Source organism: Hordeum vulgare, chromosome 7H (assembly GCF_904849725.1).
Source record: "Hordeum vulgare subsp. vulgare chromosome 7H, MorexV3_pseudomolecules_assembly, whole genome shotgun sequence".
Taxonomy (NCBI): domain Eukaryota; kingdom Viridiplantae; phylum Streptophyta; class Magnoliopsida; order Poales; family Poaceae; genus Hordeum; species Hordeum vulgare.
The window spans coordinates 47,615,148-47,631,347 of record NC_058524.1 but is presented as its reverse complement, the minus strand read 5'-3'; positions in this window follow the sequence as shown (position 1 = coordinate 47,631,347).

Here is a 16,200-nt window from a genome sequence, read left to right as displayed (position 1 = left end):
CATTGAGAGAAATTATCTTGAGCTGATTTTTGGTGTGGAGGTCTACTGGAGTATCTAGGGCCTTCATGAATGTACTCAGAATTTTTGGAGTAGATGAAGAATGGTTTTCAGCAAGAAAGATAAATCTGGTCCAAATTTCCTTCCATTGAAAATTGAAATTTTTGAACTAAAGACCAGGAGATTTTTGAATAACTCGGTTGTATGTACTAAGGACTAGTTGGGGTAATTCATTTGAGGTTAAAAGAGCAAGGCATCTAGGAGCTCCTTTGAAAATCCTAAAGGTTCCAAATAGAATGCAGAAATTGATTTCAAACAGTTTTTAATAAAAGAAAAATATGTGAGGGGCTAGAAAGTTTATGAAAATGAAGTGGATGCTGTCCTAGGGCAGGGGAGAAATGTTGGAGAGGAATATTTGGAAATATGACTTGGCATGAGAGGTGATAAAAGATTTTCAAGAAGAAAATATTGGATTCTATTCCATAGGTGGCCCCTTACCAATAAGAAAATATGGAACCTTGCAAAACTTTTATTTTTTGGAGAAACACAATCTGAAATCTTAAAAAGGCAAGAATCAGAATTGTGAAAAGTTGTACAAGGGTTTTTTCAACCAATAAGATTTTTAAAAGATAACTTTTACCAAAATCCAAATATCCCTCTTCAAATAATAAAAGAAATTGTTAAACCAAATTAAATTTTTTGGGGGTGCTACATCTTTCCCTAATATCTCATCTTCTTCAAGTAAACCTGTACAAAACAGATAGGGTTCCAATCATCTGGCTTGAATCGCTGAAGTCTAGGCTGTCTTTGGCCTTCCATTGTTGTTGTAAGTTGGATCAATAATGAAGGACTGAGATCCAGTGACTTTATGAAGTAAAGTCACGCTGCGACTTTAGCTATCTAATCTTCCTTCAAAACGCATCCAACGGTCTACATGTGATTCGTCTTTGTCAGAGTATAATTTGTTCTAGATCATGTATTTGGTAGTCCTAATCTTTCAATTCATGCCTTGTTTTTTGTCTGAATGGTGACAGACAAGAAAATGTTTAGTTACTCACCAGGATAATTTTGGTTTAGAATTTCTAGATAACTCACTTTACTAAACTGAAACTGATTTATTTTACTGATATGTAAGTAAAACTACATCCTCAGCGTACTAATTAAACTTTTTAGCATACAAATATTTTCACTAACTGAACATTTTGGATAAAGATTAGATGGCTAAATGCTCAAGTTTTTGCCCGTGTCTTATATAGACCATTGAATGTGTTTTGGATGAAGATTAAATGGCTAAAGTCGCAACGTGAGTTCACTGGATCTCAGTCCAATGATGAACGCCGGATGTACAGCCACATGATACAGCGTGACTTCCTAGAGGCAAGTCACATGATCCCAGTCGTCCGATACATGGAGGATTATGATAGTAAGGAATGGGTCTTGCGGAACATAAATGGGGTGGAGGTGGAGTACAGGGTGGTTGCTTTTCATCCAGACCGCCACACCATTTTTCTGGATTCATGTGATGTTGATGCATTGGCATCATTCGATATGTGGTATCAGAAACTCCATCAAATCCTTAATCTTCGTGGAAAGAAGGCATCAAAGTATATACCCTATGCTCCAGTGTTCTTGGACTCATTAGAAGGTGCGGACAGGCTGTATTTTTACATACAGCCCTCGCTCCTGCTAGCTTGATTTTATGTTTGGAGCAATCCCTGTTAACCTTAGATAGTAAGCATACTTGAATTTTCAAACAACATGGTCATATTCTTCTTGTATGTCTAGATATCGTACTGCATGTAAATTACTCCCTTCATTCTTAAATATAAATCCTTTTAGAGATATCAATGCGAACTACATACAGAATAAAATAAGTGAATAAGCACTTTAAAATACATCTATATACATTCATATGTAGTCTGTATTGAAATCTTTAAAAAGTCTGGTATTTAAAAATGAAGGGAGTAGTTTCATGTGGCTAAATTATTCTGAAGTCTGATTTTCTTGCCCATGATACTATTAAGTATTATGTGCTTTACTCCCTTAATTTTTAAAGACCTTTTAGAAATTTCATTATAGACTAGATACGCAGCAAAATGACTGAATTTAAACTCTAAAATATGACTAAATACATATGTATGTTATGTAGTCCATAGTAAAATCTCTAAAGGATCTTATATTTAGAAATGGAGGGAGTAAATCCTAATGTTAGTGAGTGTTGTTTCTAAACATTCTATTCTCACTAGTAGAAAAATGGCATTTAGCCCCGGTTTGGTTGGGCCATTAGTCCCGGTTCGCGAACCGGGACTAATCAACCGGGACTAATGCTAGCCCCGGTTCGGCCCCGACCTGGGCTAATGGCCTTCCATGTGGCGGGGCTGGGAGCGAGGGGGGAGGGGTATTAGTCCCGGTTCGTATTACGAACCGGGGCTATTTCTTCGCTGTTTTTTTGAGAATTTTTGGGTTTAGGGTTTTGTACTAAATTGGATGGGGCTATTTTGCTGCCCCTATTTTCCCATTTATTTGTTTTGGGCATTTTTTTAATTTTTGTTTTGCACTAAATTGGATTGCACATACACAACAATAAAGGAACAACTATATTGCACATCGTCACGAATATATTACATCATCTCATCCGTCGTGCTTTGTCGAACGTACTTAATTACAAAATGTAGACACGAGTTACATGCACATATATGCATCTTTTTACACTGTAACATTTCATATCATTGTCATCGAATGGCAATAGTATTCTCCCTTGGGATCTAGGGCCTCTGCATCAAAGAATCCGACAATTTCCTCTTGAATTGCTAGTACACGTTCCTGTGGTAGAAGACCGTCCCGCAACCGTTCGGTCTAATTTAAAGAATGGGTCAATATATATATCAATGAAACAGAACACAATTCACGATAATAAAATAAAGTTGTGAGTATTGTTTATCGTACTTGGATTTTTTTGATGTCCCGGGTTTTGCCCTTCTCATGGGTCGTGTGGCGAATGAAGTCGCAAACATACTATCCACATAAATTGTTCTCGTGTTCCTGCCTCAAGCACTTTATGAGAACAGAGTTGAATCAAAAACATAATCAAGAATTATAATGGTATTGAAATTAGAATAAAGAGATGCCCGGATCTAGCTAGTAGTTACTTACATCTATTTGTTTAAATGTAAGCTCTGGCTTCCAATCACCCCGAGCCTTGGCGGTGAACCGTTTCCAAGCCCTGCCAAGAAAAGGAAATGAATAAAGGAGTTCTATATTAATTCCTTGCTATCAGGAAATGAAAGAGAAGTTGCCGATGTAGTGTCATAATGATTGAAATTACTTCTGGAGGCATTCCTGCAAGTTCGTCCATTCAGTGAGGGGTGTGCGTTTCGGGTCCATGACTATTACTTGTCCATTGTCAGGTACAATGATTAACAAAATAAAGTGGAACCTGCGCGCGCATAACGAGTCAATTATACGTACACTTATAATAACATCGAGTAAGCGAAAATAGAATGTGTGTATAGTAACACTCACTTGAAGTTGTAAGGAAATAATATTTCCCTTTTGGTACTGCAAAACATTAACGCTTGTACCAAGTTATTCTCTGTCTCGCGGGGATTCGTTTCAACACTTTGGTGATGATTGTAATTTGGATCAATGAACCCAATCTCATAGATTTGTCCTCTTTTGCATTTGAGAATCTTCATTCTGCAAAATTAATATAGTGATGAGTAAGATTATACATGCAAGAACGAGCTGAGTAAGACTTAATGACATAAATTAATAATACTTACAAACAATAGCCACTGATGATAGATTTGTCGAGGGCGTCTTGTTTGTATAACTGAAATAATTCTTAGAATTCAATCATCATCACGCCTCGTCTAGTCCCGAAATGCTCGTCTTCATATGCTAAGTAGAGCCAGTTTTTCGATTGAGCACATGCTTGCATGTACCAGTCATGCAATCTTCGCATTTTTGTTGGTAGCTGGTGACCCACAAGTATAGGGGATCAATCGTAGTCCTTTCAATAAGTAAGAGTGTCGAACCAAACGAGGAGCAGAAGGGTCTGATAAACGGTTCTCAGCAAGGTAATAACTGCAAGCATTGAAAGTAGCGGCAACAAGTGATGATGTAGTGAGGTGAAAGGTAGCAAGCGAAAAGTAACAAGTAACAAGTAGTAGCAATGGTGCAGCAAGTGGCCCAATTCCTTTTGTAGCAAGGGACAAGCCTGAACAAAGTCTTATAGAAGGAAAAACGCTCCCGAGGACACACGTGAATTTCTTTCATGCTAGTTTCATCATGTTCATATGATTCGCGTTCGTTACTTTGATAGTTTGATATGTGGGTGGACCGGCGCTTGGGTACTGCCCTTACTTGGATTAACCCCTCTCGCAAGCATCCCAGTTATGATTAACCCCTCTCGCAAGCATCCGCAACTACAAAAGAAGAATTAAGACAACGTCTAACCATAGCATTAAACTAATGGATCCAAATCGGCCCCTTACGAAGCAACGCATAGACTGGGTTTAAGCTTCTGTCACTCCAGCAACCCATCATCTACTTACTACTCCCCAATGCCTTCCTCTAGGCCCAAGTATGGTGAAGTGTTATGTAGTCGACGTTCACATAACACCACTAGAGGAAAAGACAACATACAGCATATCAAAATACCGAACGAATATCAAATTCACATGACTATTATCAGCATGACTTATCCCATGTCCTCAGGAACAAAAGTAACTACTCACAAATCATAATCATAATCATGATCAGAGGTGTAATGAATAGCATCAAGGGTCTGAACATAAACTCTTCCACCAAGTAATCCAACTAGCATCAACTACAAAGAGTAATAAACACTACTAGTAACCTTACAAGTACCAATCGAAGTCGTGAGATGGAGATTGGTTACAAGAGATGAACTAGGGATTGGACAGGAGATGGTGCTGATGAAGATGTTGATGAAGATGCCTCCCCTCCGACGAGAGGAGTGTTGGTGATGACGATGGAGACGATTTCCCCCTCCGGGAGGGAAGTTACCCCGGCAGGATCGTCCTGCCGGAGCTCTAGATTGGATCTGCTCAAGTTTCGCCCCGTGGAGGCGGCGAAACCACAAAAAAGCTCCCGAATGATTTTTTCTGGAACGAAACCCTTCATATAGCAAAAGAGGGGGGCTAGTGGGTCGTCAGGGAGCCCACAAGCTTGCCCTCCGCCACCAGGGGGGTGGCGGTGGCAGGGCTTGTGGCGCCCTGGTAGCCCCCCTCTGGTACTTCTTTCGCCCAGTATTTTTTATACAATCCCAAAAAATTCCACGTAACTTTTCAGGGCATTTGGAGATGTGCAGAATAGTGGACTAAGATTTGCTCCTTTTCCAGTCCAGAATTCCAGCTGCCTGAATTCTCCCTCTTCAAATAAACCTTGCAAAATAAGAGAGAAAAGGCATAAATATGGTACCACAAAGTAATATAACAACCCATAAAGCAATAAATATCAACATGAAAGCATGATGCAAAATGGACGTATCAGTAGCTCTTTGACTAACTCAGGTTTGACTAGAGGATGCCCGTGCCGGTATGTGTATTCTACATCAGTGAATACCTCCAAATGGTTTAAGTACTCATCAATAGACATGACTTGAGCCTTGGCCGCTTCTCCGTAGTTTGCACGAAATTCCGGATTGATCTCAGCTATTTCATCATTCCTCTGCTGGACCGCAGCTCCGCTCGAGCGCACATTTGTATCGGAATACACTTTGAGTGGGGGCATGATTGGTTTTTCTGTTGTCCGAGTTGGGCAACTGATTTCCCGTTGGACGTACTACTCTTCAACCGCTGCTTTTTTTTGCCTGAGCCGACTTGATAATAGAGCGTTCATAGTCTGCTCGCAACGGTGGCGGGGGATTTTCAAAGTTTTTTAGCATTTTCACTACCGCGGCGTGCTCTCCTGGGGTGGCCGGGTACTCTGGCTCTTTCTGTTTATTCTTGTTAGCCACTAGAGCCTTCCACTGTTCATGATGGGCGTTTTCCCTCTTAATACTGTCCTCTACAGTATAGTCCCAAGGTCTCTTCATCATATTCTTATGAGGTACTGTTGGGAGGGGCGACAACTTACGTTTTGGTGATCGGATTCTCTTTCTGCCGCCACTACTAGCGGTGGTCTGTTTCCGCTTTTTGCGCTGATCCTGAGTGGATGGAGACGGCTGGCGGGGCGGTGGAGACGGCTGATGCGGCGGTGGAGACGGCTGCGCTGGAGAATGGTGAGGCGGCGAAGACGACGGCTGCGCTGGAGATTGGTGAGGCGGCGAAGACGACGGTTGCGCTGGAGAGTGGTACTGCACAAGATAGCTTTTGTCCCATCATATTTGGTAGACCCTTTCTCAATACCATCAATGCTCACATTGATTGCATTAAGCAGACGGACACAGTAAGTTTCGAGGGTGTGTCTCATGAATTTAACTTCTCCAAGTTTGGAAGACAACCCCATGAAAGAGAGTCGTCTGGTAGGGATGAAATCATTGCTCTTTCCTCTATTGCCATACCTCCTACGGATCCTTTAGAGAAATATCTGCTTGAGCATGAAAATGATATGCATATGGAGGAGAGAGATGAGATAGATAAAATTGTCTTAGAACAATATCCTATTCTCAAGAATAATCTGCCTGTTGAACTACTTGGGGATCCTCCCCCACCAAAGGGTGATCCTGTGTTCGAGCTTAAACAGTTGCCTGATACTCTTAAGTATGCCTATCTTGATGAGAAGGAGATATATCCTGCCATTATTAGTGCTCTCCTCTTAGAGCGCGAAGAGAAGAAGTTACTAAAAACTCTGAGGAAGCACCGCGCTGCTATTGGATATACTCTTGATGATCTTAAGGGTATTAGTCCTACTCTATGTCAGCACAAGATTAAAACTGATCCTGACTTCAATCCAGTTGCTGATCGTCAAAGGAGATTAAATCCTAAGATGAAAGAGGTCGTTAGAAAAGAAATATTAAAGCTTCTGGAAGCAGGAATCATTTATCCTGTTGCTCATAGTGATTGGGTAAGTCCAGTACATTGCGTACATAAGAAGGGAGATATCACCGTCGTTCCTAATGATAAGGATGAACTAATCCCACAAAGGATTATTACCGGATATAGAATGGTGATAGACTTTCGGAAACTGAACAAGGCAACCAGGAAAGATCATTATCCTTTGTCGTTCATCGACCAAATGCTAGAAAGGCTATCAAAACACACACACTTTTGCTTTCTAGACGGTTATTCAGGTTTCTCGCAGATACCTGTTGCACAATCTGATGAAGAGAAAACCACTTTCACCTGCCCTTTCGGTACCTTTGCCTATAGACGTATGCCTTTTGGCTTATGTAATGCACCTGCCACCTTCCAAAGATGTATCATGGCTATATTCTCTGACTTTTTTGAAAAGATTGTTGAGGTTTTCATGGATGACTTCTCCGTTTACGGGTCTTCCTTTGATGATTGCCTCAGCAACCTTGATCGAGTCTTACAGAGATGCGAAGAAACCAACTTCGTCTTGAATTGGGAGAACTGCCACTTTATGGTTAATGAAGGTATTGTTGGAAATATGCCCTAGAGGCAATAATAAAATGGTTATTATCATATTTCCTTGTTCATGATAATCGTCTATTGTTCATGCTATAATTGTATTAACAGGAAACAGTAATACATGTGTGAATAAATAGATCACAATGTGTCCCTAGCAAGCCTCTAGTTGGCTAGCTCGTTAGTCAATAGATGATCATGGTTTCCTGATCATGGGCATTAGATGTCATTGATAACGGGATCACATCATTGGGAGAATGATGTGATGGACAAGACCCAATCCTAAGCCTAGCACTAGATCGTATTGTTCGTATGCTAATGCTTTTCTAATGTCAAGTATCTTTTCCTTCGACCGTGAGATTGTGCAACTCCCGGATACCGTAGGAGTGCTTTGGGTGTATCAAACGTCACAACGTAACTGGGTGACTATAAAGGTGCACTACGGGTACCTCCGAAAGTGTCTGTTGGGTTGGTACGAATCGAGATCGGGATTTGTCACTCCGTGTGACGGAGAGGTATCTCTGGGCCCACTCGGTAGAACATCATCATGAGCTCAATGTGACTAAGGAGTTAGTCACACGATGACGTGCTACGGAACGAGTAAAGAGACTTACCGGTAACGAGATTGAACAAGGTATAGGTATACCGACGATCGAATCTCGGGCAAGTTCTATACCGACAGACAAAGGGAATCATATGCGGGATTGATTGAATCCTTGACATCGTGGTTCATCCGATGAGATCATCGTGGAGCAAGTGGGAGCCACCATGGGTATCCAGACCCCGTTGATGGTTATTGGCCAGAGAGGTGTCTCGGTCATGTCTGCCTGTCTCCCGAACCCGTAGGGTCTACACACTTAAGGTTCGATGACGCTAGGGTTATAGGGAATTGTTATACGAGGTTACCGAAAGTTTTTTGGAGTCCCGGATGAGATCCCAGATGTCACGAGGAGCTCCGGAATGGTCCGGAGGTAAAGATTGATATATAGGACGGATGGTTTCGGATACCAGAAGTGTTTCGGGCATCACCGGTAATGTACCGGGACCACCGGAGGTGGCCCCGGGGGACCACCGAAGGGGGGCAACGACCCCGGGAGATAGGGTGGGCCAAGTGGGGGTGGGAACCAGCCCCTAGGTGGGCTGGTGCGCCTCCCCACTCAGCCCATAGCGCAAGGGAGAGAAAAGGGGGGGCAAACCCTAGGCCAGGTGGGCCTAAGGCCCACCAGATGGTGTGCCACCCCCTCCTCCCCCTCTGGCCGCCGCACCTCCCATCTGGGGGGGGGGGCTGCCGCACCCCCTAGGGTGGGAACCCTAGGGGTGGCACCCCCTCTCCCCTCCCCCTATATCTATCGGGCACTTTTGGCCATTGAGACACATGGTTTTTCCCTCTCTCTCGGCGCAGCCCTGCTCTTCTTCCTCCTCCCCTCCGCCGGTGCTTGGCGAAGCCCTGCCGGGAGACCTCGTCTCTCCATCGACACCACGCCGTCGTGTTGCTGGATTTCTTCCCCAACCTCTCCCTCCTCCTTGCTGGATCAAGGTGCGGGAGACGTCACCGGGCTGCACGTGTGTTGAACGCGGAGGTGCCGTTGTTCGGCACTAGATCGGAATCGCTACGAGTACGACTCTATCAACCGCGTTCTAGCAACGCTTCCGCTTAGCGATCTTCAAAGGTATGAAGATGCTCTTACCCCTCTCTCGTTGCTGGTCTCTCCATAGGAAGATCTGAATATGCGTAGGAAAATTTTGAATTTATGCTACGTTCTCCAACAGTGGCATCCGAGCCAGGTTTTCTATGCGTAGATTCTATGCATGAGTAGAACACAAAAGTTGTGGGCGATGATTTTTCAATTTGCTTGCCGCTACTAGTCTTATTCTTTTCCGGCGGTATTGTGGGATGAAGCGGCCCGGACCGACTTTACACGTACACTTACGTGAGACTGGTTCCACCGACAGACATGCACATCGTGCATAAAGGTGGCTAGCGGGTGTGTGTCTCTCCTACTCTAGTCGGATTGGATTTGATGAAAAGGGTCCTTATGAAGGGTAAATAGCTTTGGCATATCATCGTTGTGGCTGTCACGTAGGTAAGAAGGTGTTCTTGCTAGAAACCCAAATCAGCCACGTAAAACTTGCAACAACAATTAGAGGACGTCTAACTTGTTTTTGCAGGGTTTGACATGTGATGTGATATGGCCAAAGTTGTGATGTTGCATGTATGATGTATGAGATGATCATGTTATTGTAATAGGTTTCACGACTTGCATGTCAATGAGTATGACAACCAGCAGGAGCCATAGGAGTTGTCTTAATTTATTGTATGAGATGCAACGCCATGTGCTTACTACTTTTACTTCATTGCTAACGGTTAGCTATAGTAGTAGTTGGCGTGACGACTTCACGGAGACACGATGATGAAGATCATGATGATGGAGATCATGGTGTCACGCCGGTGACGATGATGATCATGCGATGCCTGAAGATGGAGATCGAAAGAGCAAAGATGATAATGGCCATATCATGTCACTATATGATTGCATTCTGATGTTTATCATGTTTTACATCTTATTGCTTAAAACGATGGTAGCATAATAAGATGATCCCTCTTAAAATTTCGAGAACGTATTCCCCTAAGTGTGCACCGTTGCGAAGGTTCGTTGTCTCGAAGCACCACGTGATGATCGGGTGTGATAGATTCTAACGTTCGCATACAACGGGTGTAAGCCAGATTTACACACGCGAAACACCTAGGTTGACTCGACGAGCTTAGCATGTACAGACATGACCTCAAATACAAGAGACCGAAAGGTCGAACATGAGTCGTATGGTTGAATACGATCAGCATGAAGTTGCTCACCATGGTGACTAGTCCGTCTCACGTGATGATCGGACACGGGTTAGTCAACATGGATCATGTATCACTTAGATGACTAGAGGGATGTCGATTTAAGTGGGAGTTCATACTTAATTTGATTAAATGAACTTAATTGTTATGAACTTAGTCTAAAAGTTGTCTTTATAAATATCGTAGATGTCCAACGTCAACCTCAATTTCAACGCATTCCTAGAGAAAAACAAGCTGAAAGATGATGGTAGCAACTATGCGGACTGGGTTCGCAACTTGAAGCTCATCCTTGAAGCAGCTAAAAAGGCTTATGTCCTTAATGCGCCGCTAGGTGACCCTCCCGCTCCCGCAGCAGCCCAGGACATTCTGAATGTCTGGCAAACGCGGAGTGATGACTACTCTCTGGTCAGGTGTGGCATGTTATACAGTTTAGAAACGGGGCTCCAAAGGCGTTTTGAGCAACACGGGGCATATGAGATGTTCCACGAGCTGAAGCTAGTTTTTTCAAGCTCATGCCCGTGTCGAGAGATATGAAGTCTCCGACAAGTTCTTTAGCTTTAAGATGGAGGAGAACAGTTCTGTCAGTGAGCACATACTCAAAATGTCTGGGTTACACGGTCGTCTGACTTCGCTTGGAGTCGAACTTCCGGATGATGCTATAATTGACAGAATCCTCCAATCTCTCCCACCAAGCTACAAAGCCTTTGTGCTTAACTACAACATGCAAGGGATGGAGAAGACCATTCCCGAGTTGTACTCGATGCTCAAGTCTGCAGAAGTAGAAATCAAGAAAGAGCATCAAGTGTTGATGGTCAACAAGACCACTAGTTTCAAGAAAGGCAAGGGTAAGAAGAACTTCAAGAAAGACGGCAAAGCTGTTGCCGCGCTCGGTAAGCCAGATGCCGGGAAGAAGAAAAAGAACAGACCCAAGCCTGAGACTGAGTGCTTCTATTGCAAGGGAAAGGGTCACTGGAAGCGGAACTGCCCCAAATACTTAGCGGACAAGAAGGCCGACAACGTTAAAGGTATATGTGATATACATGTTATTGATGTGTACCTTACCAGTGCTCGTAGTAGCTCCTGGGTATTTGATACCGGTGCTCTTGCTCACATTTGCAACTCAAAGCAGGAACTGCGGAATAAGCGGAGACTGGCCAAGGACGAGGTGACGATGCGCGTCGGGAATGGTTCAGAGGTCGATGTGATCGCCGTCGTCACGCTACCTCTACGTCTACCATCGGGATTAGTTTTAAACCTTAATAATTGTTATTTAGTACCAGCTTTAAGCATGAACATTGTATCAGGGTCTTGCTTAATGCGAGACGGCTACTCATTTAAGTCAGAGAATAATGGTTGTTCCATTTATATGAGTGATATGTTTTATGGTCATGCTCCGCTGGTGAATGGTTTATTCTTGATGAATCTCGATCGTGATGTTACACATATTCATAATGTGAGTACCAAAAGATGTAAAGTTGATAATGATAGTCCCACATACTTGTGGCACTGCCGCCTTGGTCATATCGGCGTTAAGTGCATGAAGAAGCTCCATACTGATGGACTATTAGAGTCTCTTGACTTTGAATCATTTGACACATGCGAACCGTGCCTCATGGGCAAGATGACTAAGACTCCATTCTCACGAATAATGGAGAGAGAAACCGACTTATTGGAAATAATACATACTGATGTGTGTGGTCCAATGAACGTTGAAGCTCGCGGTGGTTATCGTTATGTTCTCACTCTCACCGACGATTTGAGTAGGTATGGGTATATCTACTTGATGAAGCAAAAATCTGAGACATTTGAAAAGTTCAAGGAATTTCAGAGTGAGGTTGAGAATCAACGTGACAGAAAAATTAAATGTCTACGATCTGATCGTGGAGGAGAATATTTGAGTCACGAGTTTGGCACACACCTAAGGAAGTGTGGAATCGTTTCACAACTGACGCCGCCTGGCACACCGCAGCGCAACGGAGTGTCTGAACGTCGTAATCGCACTTTATTAGATATGGTACGATCTATGATGTCTCTTACCGACTTACCGCTATCATTTTGGGGATACGCATTAGAAACTGCAGCATTCACTTTAAATAGGGCACCGTCTAAATCCGTTGAGACGACACCGTATGAACTATGGTTTGGCAAGAAACCTAAGTTGTCGTTTCTTAAAGTTTGGGGCTGCGATGCTTATGTGAAGAAACTTCAACCAGAAAAGCTCGAACCCAAAGCGGAGAAATGCGTATTCATAGGATACCCTAAGGAAACTATTGGGTATACCTTCTATCTTAGATCCGAAGGTAAAACCTTTGTTGCCAAGAACGGATCCTTTCTAGAGAAAGAGTTTCTCTCAAAAGAAGTAAGTGGGAGGGAGGTAGAACTTGATGAGGTAATTACACCCCCTCTCGAACAGGAAAGTAGCGCAGCGCGGGAAGTTGTTCCTGTGGCGCCTACACCGACTGAAGAGGAAGTTAATGATGATGATCATGAAGCTTCGGATCAAGTTACTACTGAACCACGAAGGTCCACAAGGGCACGCTCCGCACCAGAGTGGTACGGCAACCCTGTGATGGAAATCATGTTGTTAGACAACGGTGAACCTTCGAACTATGAAGAAGCAATGGCGGGCCCGGATTCCAACAAATGGCTTGAGGCCATGAAATCCGAGACATGATCCATGTATGAGAACAAAGTATGGACTTTGGTGGACTTGCCCGATGACCGGCAAGCCATAGAAAATAAATGGATCTTCAAGAAGAAGACTGATGCAAACGGTAATGTAACCGTTTACAAAGCTTGACTTGTCGCAAAGGGTTTTCGACAAATTCAAGGAGTTGACTACAAAGAGACTTTCTCTCCCGTAGCGAAGCTAAAATCAGTTCGAATCATGTTAGCAATTGCCGCCTTTTATGATTATGAAATTTGGCAAATGGACGTCAAAACAGCGTTCCTTAACGGGAACCTTAAGGAAGAGTTGTATATGATGCAACCAGAAGGTTTTGTCGACCCTAAGGGTGCTAACAAAGTGTGCAAGCTCCAGCGCTCCATCTATGGGCTGGTGCAAGCATCTCGGAGTTGGAACATTCGCTTTAATGAGGTGATTAAAGCATTTGGGTTCATACAGGTTTACAGAGAAGCCTGTCTGTTCAAGAAAGTGAGTGGGAGCTCTGTAGCTTTCCTCATACTATATGTGGATGACATATTATTGATGGGGAATAATATAGAGATGTTGGAGAGCATAAAGTCCTATTTGAACAAGAGTTTTTCAATGAAGGACCTTGGAGAAGCTGCATACATATTAGGCATCAAGATCTATAGAGATAGATCGAGACGCCTCATAGGTCTTTCGCAAAGTACATACCTTGACAAGATATTGAAGAAGTTCAATATGGAAAACTCAAAGAAAGGGTTCTTGCCAGTTTTGCAAGGTATGAGATTGAGTAAGACTCAGTCGCCCACCACGGCAGCAGATAGAGAGAAGATGAGTTTTGTCCCCTACGCTTCAGCCGTGGGCTCTCTAATGTATGTCATGCTGTGTACCAGACCTGATATAAACCTTGCCATAAGTTTGGTAGGGAGGTACCAAAGTGATCCCGGTACGGAACACTGGACAGCGGTCAAGAATATCCTTAAGTACCTGAAAAGGACTAAGGAAATGTTTCTCGTTTATGGAGGTGACGAAGAGCTCATCGTAAAGGGTTACGTCGACGCTAGCTTCGACACAGATCCGGATGACTCTAAGTTACAGACCGGATACGTATATGTGTTGAATGGTGGGGCAGTGAGCTGGTGCAGCAGCAAGCAAGAAGTCGTGGCAGCATCTACATGTGAAGCGGAGTACATAGCTGCTTCAGAAGCGGCTCATGAAGGAATTTGGATGAAGGAGCTCATCACCGACCTTGGAGTGGCTCCAAGTGCGTCGGGTCCTATGACACTCTTCTGTGATAACACTGGAGCCATTGCCATAGCCAAGGAGCCCAGGTTTCACCGGAAGACGAAGCACATCAAAGCGCCGCAACAACTCCATCCAGGACCATGTCCAGAATGGAGTGATAGATATTTGTAAAGTACACATGGATCTGAATATTGCAGACCCGTTGACTAAACCTCTTCCACGAGCAAAACATGATCAACACCATACTGCTATGGGTGTTCGATACATCACAATGTAACTAGATTATTGACTCTACTGCAAGTGGGAGACTGTTGGAAATATGCCCTAGAGGCAATAATAAAATGGTTATTATCATATTTCCTTGTTCATGATAATCGTCTATTGTTCATGCTATAATTGTATTAACAGGAAACAGTAATACATGTGTGAATAAATAGATCACAATGTGTCCCTAGAAAGCCTCTAGTTGGCTAGCTCGTTAGTCAATAGATGATCATGGTTTCCTGATCATGGGCATTACATGTCATTGATAACGGGATCACATCATTGGGAGAATGATGTGATGGACAAGACCCAATCCTAAGCCTAGCACTAGATCGTATTGTTCGTATGCTAATGCTTTTCTAATGTCAAGTATCTTTTCCTTCGACCGTGAGATTGTGCAACTCCCGGATACCGTAGGAGTGCTTTGGGTGTATCAAACGTCACAACGTAACTGGGTGACTATAAAGGTGCACTACGGGTACCTCCGAAAGTGTCTGTTGGGTTGGTACGAATCGAGATCGGGATTTGTCACTCCGTGTGACGGAGAGGTATCTCTGGGCCCACTCGATAGAACATCATCATGAGATCAATGTGACTAAGGAGTTAGTCACACGATGACGTGCTACGGAACGAGTAAAGAGACTTACCAGTAACGAGATTGAACAAGGTATAGGTATACCGACGATCGAATCTCGGGCATACCGACAGACAAAGGGAATTGTATGCGGGATTGATTGAATCCTTGACATCGTGGTTCATCCGATGAGATCGTCGTGGAGGAAGTGGGAGCCACCATGGGTATCCAGACCCCGCTGATGGTTATTGGCCAGAGAGGTGTCTCGGTCATGTCTGCCTGTCTCCCGAACCCGTAGGGTCTACACACTTAAGGTTCGATGACGCTAGGGTTATAGGGAATTGTTATACGAAGTTACCGAAAGTTGTTCGGAGTCCCGGATGAGATCCCGGACGTCACGAGGAGCTCCGGAATGGTCCGGAGGTAAAGATTGATATATAGGACGGATGGTTTCGGATACCGGAAGTGTTTCGGGCATCACCGGTAACGTACCGGGACCACCGGGACCACCGGAGGTGGCCCCGGGGGACCACCGAAGGGGGTCAACGACCCCGGGAGATAAGGTGGGCCAAGTGGGGGTGGGAACCAGCCCCTAGGTGGGCTGGTGCGCCTCCCCACTCAGCCCATAGCGCAAGGGAGAGAAAAGGGGGGGGGCAAACCCTAGGCCAGGTGGGCCTAAGGCCCACCAGATGGTGCGCCACCCCCTCCTCCCCCTCTGGCCGCCGCACCTCCCATCTGGGGGTGGGGGGGGGCTGCCGCACCCCCTAGGGTGGGAACCCTAGGGGTGGCACCCCCTCTCCCCTCCCCCTATATATATCGGGCACTTTTGGCCATTGAGACACACGGTTTTTCCCTCTCTCTCGGCGCAGCCCTGCTCTTCTTCCTCCTCCTCTCCGCCGGTGCTTGGCGAAGCCCTGCCGGGAGACCTCGTCTCTCCATCGACACCACGCCGTCGTGTTGCTGGAGTTCTTCCCCAACCTCTCCCTCCTCCTTGCTGGATCAAGGTGCGGGAGACGTTACCGGGCTGCACGTGTGTTGAACGCGGAGGTACCGTTGTTCGGCACTAGATCGG